Below are 23,129 nucleotides of genomic sequence, written 5' to 3'. Positions count from 1 at the left end.
CCCACCAACTGCCCCCAGCCTGACCCTCACTACCAGCCACACACCGCACCCAGCCTGACCCTCACTCGCACCCACACACCGCCCCCAGCCTGACCCTCACTACCACCCACACACCGCCTCCAGCCTGACCCACACTACCACCCACCCACTGCCCCCAGCCTGACCCTCACTGCCAGCCACACACCGCCACCAGCCTGACCCACACTACCACCCACACACCGCCGCCAGCCTGACCCTCACTGCCTTCCACTCACCGCCCCCAGCCTGACCCTCACTACCACCCACTCATCGCCCCCAGCCTGACCCTCACTACCACCCACACACCGCACCCAGCCTGACCCTCACTGCCGTCCACACACCGCCCCCAGCCTGACCCTCACTGTCACCCACACACCGCATCCAGCCTGACCCTCACTACCACCCACACACCGCACCCAGTCTGACCCTCACTACCACCCACACACCGCACCCAGCCTGACCCTCACTACCACCCACACAACGCCCCCAGCCTGACGCTCACTACCATCCACCCACTGCCCCCAGCCTGACCCTCACTACCACCCACACACCACCCCCCGCCTGACCCTCACTACCACCCACACACCGCACCCAGCCTGACCCTCACTACCACCCACACACCGCACCCAGCCTGACCCTCACTACGACCCACACACCGCACCCAGCCTGATCCTCACTGCCGTCCACACACCGCCCCCAGCCTGACCCTCACTGTCACCCACACACCGCACCCAGCCTGACCCTCACTACCACCCACACACCGACCTCAGCCTGACCCTCACTACCATCCACACACCGCCCCTAGCCTGACCCTCACTACCACCCACACACCGCACCCAGCCTGACCCTCACTACCACCCACACACCGCACCCAGCCTGACCCTCACTACCACCCACACACCGACCTCAGCCTGACCCTCACTACCATCCACACACCGCCCCTAGCCTGACCCTCACTACCACCCACACACCGCACCCAGCCTGACCCTCACTACCACCCACACACCGCCCCCAGCCTGACCCTCACTACCACCACACACCGACCTCAGCCTGACCCTCAACGCTGCCCACATCCCGGCACCAGCCTGATCCTCACCACCATCCACCCACTGCCCCCAGCCTGACCCACACTGACGTCCAAACACTGCCCCCAGCCTGACCCTCACCTCCATCTAAAACTGCACCCAGCCAGACCCTCACCAACGTACACACTCCACCCCAAGCATATCCCTCACCGTCGTCCACACACCACACCAAACCTAATCTTCACCACCGTCTACACACCGCCCCCAGCCCAACCCTCACCAGAGGACTGGAGGGAGGCAAATGTAGTTCCTCTCTTCAAGAAAGGAATTTGGGAAATTCTGGGCAATTACAGTCAGTCTCACATCTATCGTCTGCAAGGTGTTAGAAAGGATTCTGAGGGATAGGATATATGACCATCTGGAAGAGCATGGTTTGATTAAACACAGTCAGCAGGCTTTGTCAGGGGCAGATCATGCCTCACAAATCTGATTGAGTTCTTTGAGGATGTTACGAGGCAAGTTGATGAGGGTCGAGCGTTGGATGCTGTGTATCTTGACTTCAGTAAGGCATTTGATAAGGTTCCCCATGGTAGGCTCGTTCAGAAGGTCAGGAGGAATGGGATACAGGGAAATTCGGTTTGGATACAGAATTGGCTGGCCAACAGAAGACAGCGAGTGGTAGTGGAAGGAAAATATTCTGCCTGGAAGTCAGTGGTGAGTGATGTTCCACAGGGCTCTGTCCTTGGGCCTCTACTGTTTGTAATTTTTGTTAATGACTTGGATGAGGGGATTGAAGGATGGGTCAGCAAGTATGCAGATGACCTAGAGGTTGGAGGTATCGTTGACAGTACAGAGAGGGATGTTGTAGGCTGCAGCGGGACATTGTCAGGATGCAGAGATGGGCTGAGAGGTGGCAGATGGAGTTCAACCTGGATAAATGCGAGGTGATGCATGTTGGAAGGTCGAACTTGAAAGCTGAGTACAGGATTAAGGATAGGATTCTTGGCAGTGCGGAGGAACAGTAGGATGTTGGTGTGCAGGTACATAGATCCCTTAAAATGGCCACCCAAGAGGACAGGGTTGTTTCGAAAGCATATGGTGTTTTGGCTTTCATTAACAGGGGGATTGAGTTTAAGAACCGTGAGATCTTGTTGCAGCTCTATAAAACTTTGGTTAGACCGCACTTGGAAAACTGGGTTCAGTTCTGGTCACCCTGTTATAGGAAAGGTGTGGATGCTTTGGAGAGGGTTCAGAGGAGGTTTACCAGGATGCTGCCTGGACTGGAGGGCTTATCTTACGAAGAGAGGTTGACTGAGCTCGGAGTTTTTTTCAGTGGAGAAAAAGAGGAGGAGAGGGGACCTAATTGAGGTATACAAGATAATGAGAGGCATAGATAGAGTTGATAGCCAGAGACTTTTTCCCAGGGCAGAAATGTCTAACACGAGGGGTCATAGTTTTAAGCTGGTTGGAGGAAAGTATAGAGGGGATGTCAGAGGCGGGTTCTTTACACAGAGAGTTGACAGAGCATGGAATGCGTTGCCAGCAGCAGTTGTGGAAGCGAGGTCATTGGGGATATTTAAGAGACTGCAGGACATGCATATGGTCACAGAATTTGAGGGTTTGTACGTTACGTTTACGTTCCATAAGGATCAATGGTTGGCACAACATCGTGGGCTGAAGGGCCTGTTCTGTGCTGTACTGTTCTGTGTTCTATGAAGTGTATCTGTACCTTTCGACCCTCTGCACCCTGTACTGACAGGTAGGGCTCCCTCAATACCTTAGAAACCATCCCCCAGTATGTTTATCCCCAAAACACCTCGTAAACCTGTTTGTCAACTTTCAGCAGAAGCAGCCTCAGGGCATTGAGCACAGACTGAATGACTCAGTGACGCTTGCATCAGGTCAGATCAAATTCTCAAGCAAAGAGATTGCTGGGGATATTCAGTAGCAACGGTGAGGAGAGAGAGGAACAATTCACATTTCAAGGGACCCTTCCTCAAATCGGTCTGTTCTGAAGGAACTTTCCCGCAGAAATCACTGGATTGAAAGGTAAACTCTGTCTGTCTCTTTCTCCCTCTCCCTTCAGAGATGCTGCCGGACATGCTTAGCTTCTTCAGCAATCTCTGTATTGATGTTTCAGGTCTCCAGCGGGTCCGTACAGATTGGTTTTAGTGTTGAATTGTCAAGCTTGCTCTGTTCAAGGTATTGATGAAGGGCTTATTCTCGAAACGTCGAATTCTCTATTCCTGAGATGCTGCCTGGCCTGCTGTGCTTTGACCAGCAACACATTTGCAGCTCAAGGGATTGAATCCCTCGGCTGCAAAGCGGGGTCAGTTACCTCAGCTAACAGGTTTGTGATGCCAACACTGTTGGCTCAATCTCTATCATGTCTGAAATTACCATGAAGGCCCCTGATTCTCAACCTCGCCCCTCAACTGAGGTGTGTGACTCTCTGACAGGACAGCAGCTCTCGGGTCCTCCTGGTCTATACTAACTTCCCAACTTTAAAAAGGTACTCCAGTAAGAGAGCTCTTTACATGGTTCAGGTCAAAATCCCTCCCTGACATCACTGTGGGACACCCAAGTACTGCAGTAAGGAGAGTACAGCTCACCCCCACCTTCCATGTAACTATCAGAGGGTGTGGGAATCACATGCAAGCCCCATTTGAAAATAAGTTGATTACAGGGTGACGGTGGATGGTCACTAAGACTGTTTCTGTCCCTGTGCTGCAATCAGCATAACGATGAAGCAAAGGGTGGGTTGAAGATGACAATGATAGCCTTTCGTAGGTTGGTGTTTATTGGAGTTTGTATCGACAGTATGAATGTTTGAGCACTTATTCAAGGGCATGCAGGTAGCTGCCAGAGGAAGTGATGGGGGCTGGTACAATTGTGACAATTGAAAGCCATCAGGATGAGTATGTGAATAGGAAGGGTTTAGAGGGATATCAGCCAAGTGCTAGCAAAGGGAATGAAATGAGATGAGAATATCTGGTTGGTATGGTCGCGTTGTATAGGAGGGTCTGTTTCCAAGCTGTGCACCTCTGTGACTCTGTGCCTCTGAATAGTCTATTACAGAGAGTTTCAGACAGGGCTTGGTTTCTGTGTCTCGCTCATACTTCCTCAGAATCTGCAAACCCTATGTCTCCACATTACCACAAGACTCCATGAAATAGAAAAAAAGATGGTCAGTGCTGAGGGAGTGCTGCACTGTCAGAGGGTCAGTACTGAGGGGGTGCAGCACTGTCAGAGAGTCAGTACTGAGGGAGTGCTGCATTGCCAGAGGGTCAGTACTGTGGGAGTGCTGCATTGCCAGAGGGTCAGTACTGAGGGAGTGCTGCACAGTCAGAGGGTCAGTACTGAAGGAGTGTTGCACTGTCAGTGAGTCAGTACTGAGGGAGTGCAGCACTGTCAGAGGGTCAGTACTGAGGGAATGGTGCACTATCAGACGATCAGTGTGGAGGGAGTGCAGCATTGTCAGAGGGTCAGTACTGAAGTAGTGCTGCGCTGTCAGAGGGTCAGTACTGAGGGAGTGCCGCGCAGTCTGAGGGTCAGTACTGAGGGAGTGCTGCATTGCCAGAGGGTCAGTACTGAGGGATCACCGCACTGTCGGACAGTCAGTACTGAGGGAGTGCAGCATTGTCAGAGGGTCAGTACTGAGGGAGTGCTGCGCTGTCAGAGGGTCAGTACTGAGGGAGTGCCGCGCAGTCTGAGGGTCAGTACTGAGGGAGTGCTGCACTGTCAGAGGGTCAGTACTGAGGGAGTGCAGCATTGTCAGAGGGTCAGTACTGAGGGAGTGCTGCACTGTCAAATGGTCAGTACTGAGGGAGTGCTGCACTGTCAGAGGGTCAGTACTGAGGGATCACCGTACTGTCGGACAGTCAGAAGTGAGGGACTGCTTCATTACTAGAAGGCCATTTCTGAAGAGTACTACACAGTCAAAGGGTCAGCACTGAGGGAGCACCACACTGTCAGAGGTTCAGTCCAGAGGGAATGCGGCACTGTCTGAGGCTCTGTACTCTGAGAGCATTGCACCATCAGAGGGTCAGTACTGAGGGAGTGCTGCACTGTCAGAGGGTCAGCACTGAGGGTGTGCTGCACTGTCAGAGGGTCAGTACTGAGGGAGTGCTGCACTGTCAGAGGGTCAGCACTGAGGGAGTGTTGCACTGTCAGAGGGTCAGCACTGAGGGAGTGTTGCACTATCAAAAGGTCAGTACTGAGGGAGCGCTACACAGTGAGAGTGTCAGTTCTGAGTGAGTGATAATTCAGAGTGTCAGTATAGAGAGAGAGCAGCACTGTCAGAGGGTCAGTACAGAGAGAGAGCAGCACTGTCAGAGGGTCAGTTGTGAGGGAGTGCTGCACTGTCAGAGGGTCAGTACTGAGGGAGTGCTGCACAGTCAGAGGGTCAGGACTGAGGGAGTGCTGCACTGTCAGAGAGTGAGCACTGAGGGAGTGCTGCACTGTCAGAGGGTCAGTACTGAGGGAGTGCTGCACTGTCAGAGGGTCAGTACTGAGGGATTGCAGCACTGTCGGAGGGTCAGGAGTGTGGGAGTGCTGCACTGTCAGAGGGTCACTACTGACGGAGTGCTGTACTGTCAGAGTGTCAGTTCTGATGGAGTGCTACATTGTCAATGGTTCAGTTCCGATTGAGAGCTGCACTGTCAGAGGTTTTGTGCAGAGATTGGGCCACACTGTCCGAGGGTCAGTACAGGGTCACTTCCACACTGTCAGAGAGTCAGCACAGAGGGAGTGCATCACTATAAGAGGATCAGCGTGGTGGGAGTGCAGCATTGTCAGAGGATCAGTGTGGAGGGAGTGCAGCATTGTCAGAGGGTCAGTGTTGTGGAGTGCAGCATTATCAGAGGATCAGTGTGGAGAGAGTGCAGCATTGTCAGAGGGTCTGTGTGTGGGAGTGCAGCATTGTCAGAGGATCAGTGTGGAGAGAGTGCAGCATTTTCAGAGAATCAGTGTGGAGGGTGTGCAGCATTGTCAGAGGGTCAGTGTGGAGGGTGTGCAGCATTGTCAGAGGGTCAGTGTTGTGGAGTGCAGCATTATCAGAGGATCAGTGTGGGGGAGTGCAGCATTGTCAGAGGGTCAGTGTGGAGGGAATGCAGCATTGTCAGAGGGTCAGTGTGGAGGGAATGCAGCATTGTCAGAGGATCAGTGTGGAGGGAGTGCAGCATTGTAAGAGGATCAGTGTGGAGGGTGTGCAGCATTGCCAGAGGATCAGTGTGGAGGGTGTGCAACATTGTCAGAGGGTCAGTGTGGGGGAATGCAGCATTGTCAGAGGGTCAGTGTGGAGGGAGTGCAGCATTGTCAGAGGGTCAGTGTTGTGGAGTGCAGCATTATCAGAGGATCAGTGGGGAGGGAGTGCAGCATTGTCAGAGGGTCTGTGTGTGGGAGTGCAGCATTGTCAGAGGATCAATGTGGAGAGAGTGCAGCATTTTCAGAGAATCAGTGTGGAGGGAATGCACCATTGTCAGAGGGTCAGTGTGGAGGGAGTGCAGCATTGTCAGAGGATCAGTGTGGAGGGAGTGCAGCATTGTCAGAGGATAAGTGTGGAGGGTCTGCAGCATTGTCAGAGGATCAGTGTGGAGGGTGTGCAGCATTGTTAGAGGGTCAGTGTGGGGGAGTGCAGCATTGTCAGAGGGTCAGTGTGGAGGGAATGCAGCATTGTCAGAGGGTCAGTGTGGAGTGAGTGCAGCATTGTCAGAGGATCAGTGTGGAGGGTGTGCAGAATTGTCAGAGGATCAGTGTGGAGGGTGTGCAGCATTGTCAGATGGTCAGTGTGGAGGGAGTGCAGCATTGTCAGAGGGTCAGTGTGGAGGGAGTGCAGCAATGTCAGAGGATCAGTGTGGAGGGAGTGCTGCATTGTCAGAGTGTCTGTGTGGAGGGAGTGACGCATTATCAGAGAGTCAGGACGGGGGAATTGCTATGCAGTGAGAGAGTCAGCAATGATGAAGTGCACACTCTCTGCGGGTCATTGCTAATGGATGGCCATGCTGTCAGAGTGTTGCACTGTGACAGGGTTACTACTGAGGGATCGCTGCACTGTGAAAGGGTTGGAACTGAGGGATCACCACACACTGACGGGGTTATTACTGCGGGATCAGCGCGCTGTGAGAGGGTCAGTACTGATGGAGCGCCACACTATGTGTCCGACAGTCAGTACTGAGTGATTGCTGCATTGCCAGAGGGTCAGTACTGAGGGAGTGCTGCACAGTCAGAGGGTCAGGACTGGGGAGTGCTGCACTGTCAGAGAGTGAGCACTGAGAGAGTGCTGCACTGTCAGAGGGTCAGTACTGAGGGAGTGCTGCACTGTCAGAGGGTCAGTACTGAGGGAGTGCTGCACTGTCAGAGGGTCAGTACTGAGGGATTGCAGCACTGTCAGAGGGTCAGGAGTGCGGGAGTGCTGCACTGTCAGAGGGTCAATACTGACGGAGTGCTGCACTGTCAATGAGACAGTACTGAGGGAGTGCTGCACTGTCAGAGTGTCAGTTCTGATGTGGTGCTGCACTGTCAGAGGGTCAGTACTGAGGAAGTGCTGCACTGTCAATGGGTCAGTTCTGATGGAGAGCTGCACTGTCAGAGGTTCTGTCCTGAGATTGGGCAGCATGGTCAGAGGGTCAGTGTGGAGGGAGTGCAACATTGTCAGAGGGTCAGTGTGGAGGGAGTGCAGCATTGTCAGAGGGTCAGTACTGATGGAGTGCAGCACTGTCAGATGGTCAGTACTGAGGGAGTGATGCACTGTCAGATGGTCTGTATTGAGGGAATGCTGCACTGTAAGAGGTTCAGTACTGAGGGAGTGCTGCACTGTCAGAGTGTCAGTATGAGGGAATGCTGCAATGTCAGACGGTCAGTTCCGAGGGAGTGCTGCACTGTCAGAAGTTCAGTACTGAGGGAGTGCTGCACTGTCTGAGGGTCAATACTGAGGGGGTGCTGCGCTGTCAGAGGGTCAGGAGTGCGGGAGTGCTGCACTGTCAGAGGGTCAATACTGACGGAGTGCTGCACTGTCAATGAGACAGTACTGAGGGAGTGCTGCACTGTCAGAGTGTCAGTTCTGATGTGGTGCTGCACTGTCAGAGGGTCAGTACTGAGGAAGTGCTGCACTGTCAATGGGTCAGTTCTGATGGAGAGCTGCACTGTCAGAGGTTCTGTCCTGAGATTGGGCAGCATGGTCAGAGGGTCAGTGTGGAGGGAGTGCAACATTGTCAGAGGGTCAGTGTGGAGGGAGTGCAGCATTGCCAGAGGATCAGTGTGGAGGGAATGCAGCATTGTCAGAGGGTCAGTGTGTGGGAGTGCAGCATTTTCAGAGGATCAGTGTGGAGGGTGTGCGGCATTGTCAGAGGATCAATGTGGAGGGTGTGCAGCATTGTCAGAGGGTCAGTGTGGGGGAGTGCAGCATTGTCAGAGGGTCAGTGTGGAGGGAATGCAGCATTGTCAGAGGGTCAGTGTGGAGGGAATGCAGCATTGTCAGAGGATCAGTGTGGAGGGAGTGCAGCATTGTCAGAGGATCAGTGTGGAGGGTGTGCAGCATTGCCAGAGGATCAGTGTGGGGGGTGTGGAACATTGTCAGAGGGTCAGTGTGGGGGAATGCAGCATTGTCAGAGGATCAGTGTGGAGTGAGTGCAGCATTGTCAGAGGATCAGTGTGGAGCGAGTGCAGCATTGTCAGAGGATCAGTGTGGAGTTTGTGCAGCATTGTCAGAGGATCAGTGTGGAGGGTGTGCAGCATTGTCAGAGGGTCAGTGTGGAGGGAGTGCAGCATTGTCAGAGGGTCAGTGTGGAGGGAATGCAGCATTGTCAGATGGTCAGTGTGGAGGGAGTGCAGCTTTGTCAGAAGGTCAGTGTGGAGGGAGTTAAGCTTTGTCGGAAGATCTGTGTGCAGGGAGGGCAGCATTGTCAGAGGATCAGTGTGGAGGGTGTGCAGCATTGTCAGAGGATCAGTGTGGAGGATGTGCAGCATTGTCAGAGGGTCAGTGTGGAGGGAGTGCAGCATTGTCAGAGGGTCAGTGTGGACGAATGCAGCATTGTCAGATGGTCAGTGTGGAGGGAGTGCAGCATTGTCAGAGGGTCAGTGTGGAGGGAGTGCTGCTTTGTCGGAGGATCAGTGTGGAGGGAGTGCAGCATTGTCAGAGGGTCAGTGTGGAGGGAATGCAGAATTGTCAGAGTGTCAGTGTGGAGGGAGTGCTGCATTGTCAGAGGGTCTGTGTGGAGGGAGTGCAGCATTGTCAGAGAGTCAGGAGAGGGGGATTGCTATGCAGTGAGAGAATCAGCAATGATGAAGTGCACACTCTCTGCGGGTCAGTGCTAATGGATGGCCATGCTGTCAGAGTGTCGCAATGTGAGAGGGTTACTACTGAGGGAGCGCGGCACTGTGAAAGGGTTAGAAATGAGGGCTCACCACACACTGACGGGGTTACTGCTGAGGGATCAGCGCGCTGTGAGAGGGTCAGTACTGATGGAGCACCACACTATGTGTCCGACAGTCAGTACTGAGTGATTGCTGCATTGCCAGAGGGTCATTACTGAGAGAGTGATGGACTGTCAAAGGGTCATTACTTAGGGAGCGCGACTTGGTCAGTGTGTCCTTTCTGAGGGTGTTGTTTCAGAGGGTCATTGCAGAGGTAGTGCTGCACAGTCAGAGAGTCAGTACTGAGGGAGTGCTGCACTGTCAGAGAGTCAGTACTGATGGAGTGCTGCACTGTGAGAGGGTCAGTACTGAGGGAGTGCTGCACTGTGAGAGGGTCAGTACTGAGGGAGTGCTGAACTGTGAGAGGGTCAGTACTGAGGGAGAGCTGCACTGTCAGAGGGTCAGTACTGAGGGAGAGCTGCAGTGTCAGAGGATCAGTACTGAGGGAGTGCAGAATTGTCAGATGGTCAGTACTGAGGGAGTGCTGCGCTGTCAGAGGGTCAGTACTGAGGGAGTGCCGCGCTGTCAGACGGTCAGTACAGAGGGAATGCTGCACTGTCAGAGTGTCAGTACTGAGGGAGTGCTGCACTGTCAGAGGGTCAGTGCTGAGTGAGTGCTGCACTGTCAGACGGTCAGTACTGAGGGACTGCTGCACTGTGAGAGGGTCAGTACTGAGGGAGTGCAGCACTTCCAGAGGTTCAGTACTGAGGGAGTGCTGCACTGTCAATGAGACAGTACTGAGGGAGTGCTGCACTGTCAGAGTGTCAGTTCTGATGTGGTGCTGCACTGTCAGAGGGTCAGTACTGAGGAAGTGCTGCACTGTCAATGGGTCAGTTCTGATGGAGAGCTGCACTGTCAGAGGTTCTGTCCTGAGATTGGGCCACACGATCGGAGGGTCAGTACAGGGTCACTTCAAGACTGTCAAAATGTTTATACAGAGGGAGTGCATCACTATCAGAGGATCAGCGTGGTGGGAGTGCAGCATTGTCAGAGTATCAGTGTGGAGGGAGTGCAGCATTGTCAGAGGGTCAGTGTATTGGAGTGCAGCACTGTCAGAGGGTCAGTGTGGAGGGAATGCAGCATTGTCAGAGGGTCAGTGTGTGGGAGTGCAGCATTTTCAGAGGATCAGTGTGGAGGGTGTGCAGCATTGTCAGAGGATCAGTGTGGAGGGTGTGCAGCATTGTCAGAGGGTCAATGTGGAGGGAATGCAGCATTTTCAGATGGTCATTGTGGAGGGAGTGCAGCATTGTCAGAGGATCAGTGTGGAGGGTGTGCAGCATTGTCAGACGGTCAGTGTGGAGGGAGTGCAGCATTGTCAGAGGGTCAGTGTGGAGGGTGTGCAGCATTGTCAGAGGATCAGTGTGGAGCGAGTGCAGCATTGTCAGAGTGTCAATGTGGAAGGAATGCAGCATTGTCGGAATGTCAGTCTGGAGGGAGGGCAACATTGTCAGAGGGTCAGTGTGGAGGGAGTGCAGCATTTTCAGAGGGTCAGTGTGGAGGGAGTGCAGCATTGTCAGAGGGTCAGTGTGGAGGGAGTGCAGCATTGTCAGAGGATCAGAGTGGAGGAACTGCAGCATTGTCAGAGGATCAGTGTGGAGGGAGTGCAGCATTGTCAGAGGGTCAGTGTGGAGGGAATGCAGCATTGTCAGAGGTTCAGTGTGGGGCGAGGTCAGCTTTGTCGGAGGATCAGTGTGGAGGGAGTGCAGCATTGTCCGAGGATAAGTGTGGAGGGAGTGCAGCATTGTCAGGGGTTCACTACTGAGAGAGTGCTACACTGTCAGAGGATCAGTACTGAGTGAGTGCTGCACTGTCTGAGGGTCAGTACTGACGGAGAGCTGCACTGTCAGAGGATCAGTGTGGAGGGAGTGCAGCATTGTCAGAGGGGCAGTACTGAGGGAGTGCTGCGCTATCAGAGGGTCAGCACTGAGGGAGTGCCGCGCTGTCAGAGTGTCAGTACTGAGGGAGTGCTGCACTGTCTGAGGGTCAGTACTGAGGGAGAGCTGCACTGTCAGAGGATCAGTGTGGAGGGAGTGCAGCACTGTCAGATTGTCAGTACTGAGGGAGTGCTGCACTGTCAGAGGGTCTGTATTGAGGGAATGCTGCACTGTAAGAGGTTCAGTACTGAGGGAGTGTTGCACTGTCAGAGGGTCAGTACTGAGGGAGTGCTGCACTGTCAGACCGTCAGTTCTGAGGGAGTGCTGCACTGTCAGAGGTTCAGTACTGAGGGAGTGCTGCACTGTCTGAGGGTCAGTACTGAGGGAGAGCTGCACTGTCAGAGGATCAGTGTGGAGGGAGTGCAGCATTGTCAGAGGGTCAGTACTGATGGAGTGCAGCACTGTCAGATGGTCAGTACTGAGGGAGTGATGCACTGTCAGATGGTCTGTATTGAGGGAATGCTGCACTGTAAGAGGTTCAGTACTGAGGGAGTGCTGCACTGTCAGAGTGTCAGTATGAGGGAATGCTGCAATGTCAGACGGTCAGTTCCGAGGGAGTGCTGCACTGTCAGAAGTTCAGTACTGAGGGAGTGCTGCACTGTCTGAGGGTCAATACTGAGGGGGTGCTGCGCTGTCAGAGGTTCAGCACTGAGGTAGTGCCGCGCTGTCAGCCGGTCGGTACTGAGGGAGTGCTGTACTGTCAGGGGGTCAGTAATTAGGGAATGCAGCACTGTCAGATCGTCAGTACTGAGGGAGTGCTGCACTGTCAGAGGGTCAGTATTGAGGGAATTCTGCACTGTCAGAGGGTCAGTACTGAGGGAATGCTGCACTGTCAGATGGTCAGTCCTGAGTGAGTTCTGCACTGTCAGAGGGTCAGTACTGAGGGAGTGCAGCACAGTCAGAGGGTCAGTACTGAGGGAGTACTGCACTGTCAGAGGATCAGTTCTGAGGGAGTGCCGCACTGTCAGAGGGTCAGTACAGATGGAGTGCTGCACTGTCAGAGGATCAATACTGAGGGAGTGCCGCGCAGTCAGAGTGTCAGTACTGAGGGAGTGCTGCGCAGTCTGAGTGTCAGTACAGAGAGAGTGCTACACTGTCTGAGTTTCAGTACTGAGGGAGTGCTGCACTGTCTGAGGGTCAGTACTGAGGGAGAGCTGCACTGTCAGAGGATCAGTGTGGAGGGAGTGCAGCTTTGTCAGAGGGTCAGTACTGAGGGAGTGCTGCACTGTCAGAGGGTCAGTACTGAAGGAGAGCTGCACTGTCAGTGGGTCAGTACTGAGGGAGAGTACACTGTCAGAGGATCAGTGTGGAGGGAGTGCAGCATTGTCAGAGGGTCAGAACTGAGGGAGTGCTGCGCTGACAGTTGGTCAGTACTGAGGGAGTGCTGCACTGTCAGAGGGTCAGTACTGAGGGAGTGCAGCACTGTCAGATGGTCAGTACTGATGGAGTGCTGCACTGTCAGAGGGTCACTGCTGAGGTAGTGCAGCACGGTCAGAGGGTCAGTATTGATGGAATGCTGCACTGTCAGAGGGTCAGTACTGAGGGAATGCTGCACTGTCATACGGTCAGTCCTGAGGGAGTGCTGCACTGTCAGAGGGTCAGTACTGAGGGAGTGCAGCACAGTCAGAGGGTCAGTACTGAGGGAGAAATGCACTGTCAGAGGGTCAGTACTGAGGGAGTACTGCACTGTCAGAGGATCAGTTCTGAGGGAGGGCCGCACTGTCAGAGGGTCAGTACAGATGGAGTGTTGCACTGTCAGTGAGTCAGTACTGAGGGGGTGCTGCACTGTCAGAGGATCAGTGTGGAGGCAGTGCAGCATTGTCAGAGGGTCAGTACTGAGGCAGCGGCGCACTATCCGAGTGTCAGTACTGAGGGAGTGCTGCACTGTCAGAGGGTCAGTACTGAGGGATTGCTGCGCTGTCAGAGGGTCAGTACTGAGTGAGCTCCCCACTGTAAGAGTTTCTGTCTAGACGGCAAGCCACGCTATCAGTGGATCAGCACTGAGAGAGCACTGCAGCATCAGCGGGTCAGTACTGAGGTCGTGCCTCATTGTCAGAGGGTCAGAACTGAGGGAGTGCTGCGCTGACAGTGGGTCAGTACTGAGGGAGTGCTGCTCTGTCAGAGGGTCAGTACTGAGAGAGTGCTGCACTGTCAGAGGATCAGTACTGAGGGAGTGCTGCACTGTCAGAGGTTCAGTACCGAGGGAGTGCTGCACTGTCAGAGGGTCAGTACTGAGGGAGTGCTGTTCTGTCAGAGTGTCAGCTCTGATGGAGTGCTACACTGTCAATGGGTCAGTTCTGATGGAGAGCTGCACTGTCAGAGGTTTTGTCCTGAGATTGGGCCACACTGTCGGAGGGTCAGTAGAGGGTCACTTCCACACTGTCAGAGAGTCAGTACTGTTGTAAGTGAATTCTGTCTCGGTATTCTAAATCTCCGGAGAATAGTCCCTGACACTCGGCTAACTACTCTGCACTAGGGCTATGGTTCAGATCAACCGAGGTCTGCCTCCACACTCTGCCGACTGCGGACTGTACTTTAACCCTTGACTTCAAGGGAGACTGTCTACAAGGTCCCGTCCTAGGAGGCGAACTCCAAGCTGTCAGCACCAGACCTCATCCCCTCCGGCTACCGCTTTTCCCGTGGCAAATCGAAATGCTGCGAGACACACAAATGAGCAACGGATGTTTATTTCAAACTTGTAAGTTTGGGCGGCTTCCAAAAAATAAAGCTTCGGAAAATCGCGCCGGAAGATTTTACAGCACTGATATTTATACATTATTTTTACATGTAAAAACATTAATGACAATTCCATTGGTTAAAACATTTCACGCTTTTCTCTGCCAATTCTTTGACTTATATTGTTTTTAACAATTCCATTGGTCAAAACCTTTCACACTTCTCTCTGCCAACGCTTTGATTATCTGTATGTTTCTAATATTCTGAGAGCTACTATTGTATCATGGCCACCTGTTTCTTAAACATTACATTATTTTTCTCTATCCCAGGCCTTGGTTATCTGTATGTGTTTAATATTTTAAGAGCTTCTATTGTATTATTGCCAAGGTTCCCTAGCTTCATAGCAGCCTAGTTTTAATTAACAGCTTACGTCAGTTTCATTCAAGGTTACAAACCGTCATGTTTTTGACATAACAGTTTCTCCCTGTTTCCAGGCTCACTTACATTCAGTCTCACAGTTCGCCCTCACTTATTAACCCTTAGTTACACTGCAGAAATTACATCACCCATATCAGTACAGAGGGAGTGCATCACTATCAGAGGATCAGTGTGGTAGGAGTGCAGCATTGTCAGAGGGTCATGATTGTGGGAGTGCAGCATTGTCAGAGGGTCAGTGTGGAGGGAATGCAGCATTGTCAGAGGGTCAGTGTGGTGGGAGTGCAGCATTGTCAGAGGGTCAGTGTGGTGGGAGTGCAGCATTGTCAGAGGGTCAGTGTGGAGGGAGTGCAGCATTATCAGGGGTTCAGTATGGGGGGAGTGCAGCATTGTCAGAGGGTCAGTGTGGAGGGAGTGCAGCATTGTCAGAGGGTCTGTGGAGGGAGTGCAGCATGGACAGAGGATCAGTGTGGAGGGAGTGCAGCATTGTCAGAGAGTCAGGATGGGGGGACTGCTATGCAGTGAGAGAGTCAGCAATGATGAAGTGCACACTCTCTGCTGGTCAGTGCTAATGGGTGGCCATGCTGTCAGAGTGTCGCACTGTGAGAGGGTTACTACTGTGGGAGCGCTGCACTGTGAAAGGGTTAGAACTGAGGGAGCACCGCACACTGAGGGGTTTAGTACTGAGGGATCACCGCGCTGTGAGAGGGTCAGTACTGATGGATCGCCACACTATGTGTCGGACAGTGAGTACTGAGTGATTGCTGCATTGCCAGAGGGTCAGTACTGAGAGAGTGATGGACTGTCAAAGGGTCATTACTTAGGGAGCGCTACTTGGTCAGTGTGTCGGTTCTGAGGGTGTTGTTTCAGAGGGTCATTACAGAGGGAGTGCTGCACTGTCAGAGAGTCAGTACTGAGGGAGTGCTGAACTGTCAGAGAGTCAGTACTGAGGGAGTGCTGAACTGTGAGAGGGTCAGTACTGAGGGAGTGCTGCACTGTGAGAGGGTCAGTACTGAGGGAGTGCTGAACTGTGAGAGGGTCAGTACTGAGGGAGTGCTGCACTGTCAGAGGGTCAGTACTGAGGGAGTGCTGCACTGTCAGAGGGTCAGTACTGAGGGAGATCTGCACTGTCAGAGAATCAGCGTGGAGGGAGTGCTGCATTGTCAGAGTGTCAGTGTGGAGGGCGTGCTGCACTGTCAGAGGGTCATTTCAGAGAGAGTGCTACACTATCAGAGGGTCAGTACTGAGGGATAGCTGCACTGTCAGAGGGTCAGTACAGAGACAGTGCTACACTGTCAGAGGTTCAGTACTGACGGAGTGCTGCACTGTCAGAAGGTCAGTACTGAGGGAGAGCTGCACTGTCAGAGGATCAGGGTGGAGGGAGTGCAGCATTGTCAGAGGGTCAGTACTGAGGGAGTGCTGCACTGTCACAGGGTCAGTACTGAGGGAGTGCAGCACTGCCAGATGGTCAGTACTGAGGGAGTGCTGCACTGTCAGAGAGTCAGTGCTGAGGGAGTGCTGCACTGTCAGAGGGTCACTGATGAGGGTGTGCAGCACTGTCAGAGCGTCAGTATTGAGGGAATGCTGCACTCTAAGAGGATCAGTACTGAGGGAATGCTGCACTGTCAGATGGTCATTTCTGAGGGAGTGCTGCACTGTCAGAGTTTCAGTACTGAGGGAGTGCTGCACTGTCAGAGGGTCAGTACTGAGGGAATGCTGCACTGTCAGACGGTCAGTTCTGAGGGAGTGCTGCACTGTCAGAGGGTCAGTACTGAGGGAGAGCTGCAATGACAGAGGGTCAGTACTGAGGGAGTGCTGCAGTGTCAGAGCATCAGTATTGAGAGAATGCTGCACTTTAAGAGGATCAGTACTGCGGGAGTGCTGCACTGTCAGAGGTTCAGAGTGGAGGGAGTGCAGCATTGTCAGAGGGTCAGTACCGAGGGAGAGCTGCACTGTCAGTGGATCAGTGTGGAGGGAGTGCAGCATTGTCAGAGGGTTAGTGCTGAGGGAGTGCTGCACTGTCAGAGGGTCAGTACTGAGGGAATGCTGCACTGTCAGAGGGTCAGTACTGAAGGAATGCTGCACTGTCAGACTCTCAGTTCTGAGGGAGTACTGCACTGTCAGAGGGTCAGTACTGAGGGAGAGCTGCACTGTCAGATGGTCAGTACTGAGGGAGTGCTGCACTGTCAGAGGGTCAGTACTGAGCGAGCGTTGCACTGTCAGAGGGTCATTGCTGAGGGAGTGCTGCACTGTCAGAGGGTCAGTACTGACGGAGTGCTGCACTGTCAGAGTGTCAGTACTGAGGGAGTGCTGCATTGTCAGAGTGTCACTGCTGATGGAGTGCAGCACTGTCAGATGGTCAGTATTGAGGGAATGCTGCACTGTCAGATGGTCAGTACTGAGGGAGTGCTGCACTCAGAGGGTCAGTACTGAGGGAGTGCTGCACTGTCAGAGGGTCAGTACTGAGGGAGTGCTGCACTGTCAGAGGGTCATTATTAAGGGAGTGCTGCACTGTCAGAGGGTCAGTACTGAGGGAGTGCTGCACTGTCAGAGGGTCAGTACTGAGGGAGTGCTGCACTGTCAGAGTGTCATTATTAAGGGAGTGCTGCACTGTCAGAGGGTCAGTACTGAGAGAGTGCTGCACTGTCAGAGGGTCATTACTAAGGGAGTGCAGCACTGTCAGCGCATCAGGCTGGGGGATACCTGCATTGTAAGAGAGTCAGTACTGAGTGAGTGCCACACTGTCAGATGCCCTGAATGGCCTAATTTCTGCTCCCATGCCTTGTGGTCTACGAGGAATATCGGGAATTGTTCAGTACATTTCTGCTTCTGCGTCCTACAGACCCTGCTCAGCAATGATTCCCGTGTCCAGATCCCAGAGACTGTGTTCAAACAGACCGTCTTCATTTGGTTTTTGAACTTGAAGAGGTTACATCCTCTTTTCCCAGGGTTGGAGGGTTCGTTTCACGTGACTGACCTGCCAGCTCAAAGGGATATTTTCATGCTGCACGGCTGAGGTTTATTCCTCAGCTTCCGTCTGCTCATCCCAAATGGATCCCACTGCCCCACACTCAGCACAGTCGTGTGTTCCTTATTTCTGAGCTTCCCAATGCTCATCCACTTCCAGAATGACATCCACACTCCTCCAAACCGTATCGCAGGGTAATTGTCTGGGAGAGAGGAACGCTAAGAGGGGAAATAAAAACCTGAAAGTTCCTTACAGTGACATTAAGGGTGAATTGATAATGAGAGAAAGAGTAGGTTGTGGAACACAGTGAGAGTTTGTGCATGGACCCAGAGGGTGTAGTGAATGGATGCATTTTGTCAGTGCTCACTGGGACAGGGTTGATAATAAATCGTGGAGATGCTCTGTGATACAATTAAATGAATTAGCATATATAGAGAGAGAGATGGTTCTGGCTGGAGGAGGACACAACTACACGACGGCTGGAGGAGGACACAACTACACGACGGCTGGAGGAGGAGCGCCTCATCTTCCGCCTGGGAACCCTCCAACCACAAGGTATGAATTCAGATTTCTCCAGCTTCCTCATTTCCCCTCCCCCCACCTTGTCTCAGTCGGTTCCCTTAACTCAGCACCGCCCTCCTAACCTGCAATCCTCTTCCTGACCTCTCCGCCCCCACCCCACTCCGGCCTATCACCCTCACCTTGACCTCCTTCCACCTATCCCACCTCCATCGCCCCTCCCCCTAGTCCCTCCTCCCTACCTTTTATCTCAGCCGGCTTGGCTCTCTCTCTCTTATTCCTGATGAAGGGCTTATGCTCGAAACGTCGAATTCTCTATTCCTGAGATGCTGCCTAACCTGCTGTGCTTTGACCAGCAACACATTTGCAGCTTCTTACAACCCAATAAATCTCCAAAGACGGGGGAAATGTGTCTCAGTTTACCGAATGAGGTGATGGAGGAAGTAGCAGGTACACGAGCAAACATTTCCAAATCCTCTCTGGCCACAGGAGAGTTGTCTGCAGACTGACCATGTGGTACTGTTATTCAAGAGGGAGCATGGGGTATACCAGGCAGCTCCAGGCCGGTCAGGCTAATATCGTGGGTGGGATGTCTGTTGGAAGCAATTTTGGGAGATAGAATTAATCAGCATTTAAAGAGACTGGAGTTCATGAAGAACAGTCAGAATGGTTCTGTTAAGGGGAGGTCAGGTCTGACCAATGGGATTGCACTGTTTAAGGAGGTGACCAGGTGTGTAAATAAGGGCAATACTTTCCTGTCGCCTGCTTGGAGGTCGGTGAGGCTTTTATCAGGATCCATACCGGAAACTGATAGTGAACATAAAAACTCAAGATCCAAGGAATTTGGAGCAGAATGCTGAGTGACAGGAAGCAGGCAGTGACGGCCCAATGAGAAATCTCTGTCCGTTCATGTCTCACTGTTGGGGTCTTGCTGATGTGGCTGATAGAAAAGATGTAGGTTTGAATGGTGGATGGTTAATCATTGGGTTCATGAATGATGCGAAGATTGTTTGGGTGATAAATACTGAGGAGGATAGCCTTAGGTTACAGAAGGATGGAGATGGCCTTGTCAGATGGACTGATCAGTGACAACGGGTGAGGTGCCTGAAGACTGGAGGGTGGTTAATGATGGGCCATTATTGAAGTAAGGCTGCAAGGTACAGCCATTGTACTATGGAGCTGTGAGCCTGATGGCAGTGGTGGGTCAGCTGTTGGAGGGCATTCTGAGAGACAACTTACATACATTTGGAAAAGCAAGAATTGATTAGGGATGGTCAGCTTGGCTTTGTTTGTGGAAATCATGTGTCCAACTGTTTTAATGTACAGCAAGATCCCAGTCCCAGAATTACAGAATTCTGTGTCCGGATGACTCTCTGTATGGAGTTTACACATTCTCTCTCTATCTGTGTGCGTTTACACCGGGTGCTCCACTTTCCTCCCACAGCCTAAAGATGCCATGGGAAATGCAGCATTACAGGGATACAGTAGAGGATGTGAGTCTGGGTGGGATGCTGTTCAGACAGTCAGTGTGGGGTCAATGGACAGAATGGCTTGCTTCTACACTGTAGGAATTCTAAAATTAATCCACAGAGACAAGTCATGTTCTGGGAACCTGGGCACCAATCTTGGACAGGGGTGGATGTCGGTCCTTACAGTCTGAAGGGGTTTGAACACAGTCTGAGGCGGGAGCTGGGCTGAGCCCTGAAGTGTTGAGGATGTGAATGTTTTGTGGAGCTACTGTCTGAGGGGCTTTGGGGGTTAAACACAACAAAGTGGTGCTTTCTTTGATATTGGGGGGGCACTTTCTGAGGTACTGAGGGAGCACTTACTGAGGTATTGAGGGAGCACTTTCTGAGGTACTGAGGGAGCACTTTCTGAGGTATTGAGGGAGCACTTTCTGAGGTACTGAGGGAGCACTTTCTGAGGTACTGAGGGAGCACTATCTGAGGTACTGAGGGAGCACTTTCTGAGGTATTGAGGGAGCACTTTCTGAGGTATTGAGGGAGCACTATCTGAGGTATTGAGGGAGCACTATCTGAGGTATTGAGGGAGCACTGTCTGAGGTATTGAGGGAGCACTGTCTGAGGTATTGAGGGAGTAATATCTGAGTTATTGAGGGAGCACATCCTGAGGTACTGAGGGAGAACTAAGCAAGGTATTGAGGGAGAAAAATCTGAGGTATTGAGCGAACACTTTCTCAGGTACTGAGGGAGTACTATCTGATGTATTGAGGGAGTACTATCTGATGTATTGAGGGAGCACTTTCTGAGGTACTGAGGGAGCACTTTCTGAGGTATTGAGGGAGCACTTTCTGAGGTATTGAGGGAGCACTTTCTGAGGTATTGAGGGAGCACTTTCTGAGGTATTGAGGGAGCACATTCTGAGGTATTGAGGGAGCACATTCTGAGGTATTGAGGGAGCACATTCTGAGGTATTGAGGGAGCACATTCTGAGGTATTGAGGGAGCACATTCTGAGGTATTGAGGGAGCACATTCTGAGGTATTGAGGGAGCACATTCTGAGGTATTGAGGGAGCACTTTCTGAGGTATTGAGGGAGCACATTCTGAGGTATTGAGGGAGCACATTCTGAGGTATTGAGGGAGCACATTCTGAGGTATTGAGGGAGCACTACGTGTGTATTGAGGGAGCATTATCTGAGGTATTGAGGGAGAACTATCTGAGATATTGAGGGAATACTGTCTGAGGTATTGAGGGAGAAATATCTGAGGTATTGAGGGAGAAATATCTGAGGTATTGAGGGAGAAATATCTGAGGTATTGAGGGAGCACTTTCTGAGGTATTGAGGGAGCACTTTCTGAGGTATTGAGGGAGCACTTTCTGAGGTATTGAGGGAGCACTTTCTGAGATATTGAGGGAGAACTTTCTTAGACATGGAGGGAGCACTTTCTGAGGTACTGAGAGAGCACTTACTTAGATATTGGGGGAGAACTTTCTTAGATAGTGAGGGAGCACTTACTGAGGTACTGAGGGAGCACTTACTGAGGTACTGAGGGAGCACTTACAGAGGTACTGAGGGAGCACTTACAGAGGTACTGAGGGAGCACTTACTGAGGTACTGAGGGAGCACTTACTGAGGTACTGAGGGAGCACTTACTGAGGTACTGAGGGAGCACTTACTGAGGTACTGAGGGAGCACTTACTGAGGTACTGAGGGAGCACTTACTGAGGTACTGAGGGAGCACTTACTGAGGTACTGAGGGAGCACTTACTGAGGTACTCAGGGAGCACTTACTGAGGTACTCAGGGAGCACTTACTGAGGTACTCAGGGAGCACTTACTGAGGTACACAGGGAGCACTATCTGAGGTACACAGGGAGCACTATCTGAGGTATTGAGGGAGCACTTTTGGAAGTACTGAGGGAGAACTATTTGAGGTATTGAGGGAGATCTATTTGAGGTATTGAGGGAGCACTTTCTGATGTACTGAGGGAGCACTTTCTGAGGTATTGGGGAGCACTGTCTGAGGTTTAGAGGGAGAACAATCTGAAGTACTGAGGTCGCACTATCTTGTGGTACAGAGTGCAGAGGATAGAAAGGAACAGATGCAATTCCCTGATCATTTCCTCAGGGTCCCCGAGGCACTCTGGTGTTGTAATTTGAAATGGAAGCCACTCCCCATTTCAGAAGATTCAGATCATTTTAAACATTCAATGAAAAATAACAGCAGGATGTGTCTGAAACATGGTTTGGAGGAAAACGTTCATCAATCTATTGTTACTTGTTGCTTGGAGACGTTTTAGAAAAGCAGGCACCTAAACAAACTAATGCTGTCGATGCAAGAGGTGGGGCACAGGAAGATCCAACAAGTCTCTGTAGCTGCTGTCTGTCTCCCTGGAGCAGTCACCATGTGAGATCAGGGTTCAGTCCTCAGAGAGATCATTTCTCCAGCAATACCTCAACCATGTCTTTACAGCCGTGTGTGTGTTTGTGAGAGAGAGAGAGAGAGAGAGAGAGAGACTGCCCGTGTTTGTGTGTGAAAGAGTGGAAGCATGTGTATCTCTGTGTGTCTGTATATGTGTGCGTGAGAGAGAAAGTGCATGTTCATGTGAGTGTGTGTGTGTTTGAGGGGGTGTGTGTCTCTGTGTGCATGTGTGTGAGGGAGAGTGTATCTGTGTGAGAGAGAGAATGTGTCTGTGTGTCTGTGTCTGTGTGTCTATGTCTGTGTATGAGAGTGTGTATGTGTGTGAGAGAGTGTGTGTGCATGTGTGTGTGTGAGTGAGTGTGTCTGTGTGTGAGAGAGTGTGTGTGTGAGAGACTGTGTCTATATGTATTTGAGGGAGCATGTGTCTGCGTGTGTATGTGTGAGAGAGAGAGTGTAACTGTGTGTTTATGTGTGTGTGTGTGTGAGAGAGAGCGTCTGTGTGTGAGAGAGATTGTGTGTCAGTGTATATGTGTGAGAGAGCGAATGTGTGTGTCCATGTGTGTGAGAGAGAGAGTGTGTCTATATGTATTTGAGGGAGCATGTGTCTGCGTGTGTATGTGTGAGAGAGAGAGTGTAACTGTGTGTTTATGTGTGTGTGTGTGTGAGAGAGAGCGTCTGTGTGTGAGAGAGATTGTGTGTCAGTGTATATGTGTGAGAGAGCGAATGTGTGTGTCCATGTGTGTGAGAGAGAGAGTGTGTCTATATGTGTTTGAGGGAGCGTGTGTCTGCGTGCGTATGTGTGTATGAGAGAGAGTAACTGTGCGTTTACGTGTGTGTGTGACAGAGAGCGTCTGAGTGTGTGAGCGAGTGTGTGTCAGTGTGTGTGTGTTTGAGGGATCGTGTGTCTGTGAGTCTGTCTGTGTGTATGTGTGTGAGAGAGAATGTCTGTGTGAGAGAGACAGAGAGTATGTGTGCGTGTGAGAGAGAGTGTCTGTGAGTGTGTGAGAGACAGAGTGTCTGCGTAAGGGTGAGAGGGTGTGTGAGAGAATGGGAGTGTGACTGTGTGAGAGTGTGTGTGTCTGTGTGTGCGTGAGAGAGTGTGTATGTGTGTGTGAGAGTGTGTGTGTGTGTGTGTGTGTGTGTCTGTGTGTGTGTGCATGTAAACTAACCAATCTTATCAGGTGCCCATGAATATAAAACCCAGCTGCTGTTTCAGGTGAATTGGTCCGTGTGTCTCCAAAAACACAAAGGCTGCAAG

General features: G+C 52.0%; 1 long non-coding RNA gene across 2 annotated transcripts in view; it reads left to right on the top strand.

Annotated features, from left to right (window-relative positions):
- The first annotated feature begins 2,923 nt into the window (after positions 1-2,923).
- Positions 2,924-23,129, top strand: part of LOC132814122 (uncharacterized) — a 45,720-nt gene continuing 25,514 nt past the window's right edge. Inside the window, exon 1 of one of the 2 annotated variants that reach the window (XR_009644315.1) lies at positions 2,924-3,092. This is a non-coding gene — a long non-coding RNA (uncharacterized LOC132814122). Of the gene's footprint in view, positions 3,093-17,911; positions 18,024-23,129 lie in introns of those variants that run through there. The other variant, XR_009644316.1, reaches the window with a different exon arrangement.

This window comes from Hemiscyllium ocellatum, unplaced genomic scaffold (assembly GCF_020745735.1).
Source record: "Hemiscyllium ocellatum isolate sHemOce1 unplaced genomic scaffold, sHemOce1.pat.X.cur. scaffold_689_pat_ctg1, whole genome shotgun sequence".
In the NCBI taxonomy this organism is placed as follows: Eukaryota; Metazoa; Chordata; class Chondrichthyes; order Orectolobiformes; family Hemiscylliidae; genus Hemiscyllium; species Hemiscyllium ocellatum.
This window is presented reverse-complemented; position numbering and strand designations above follow the sequence as displayed.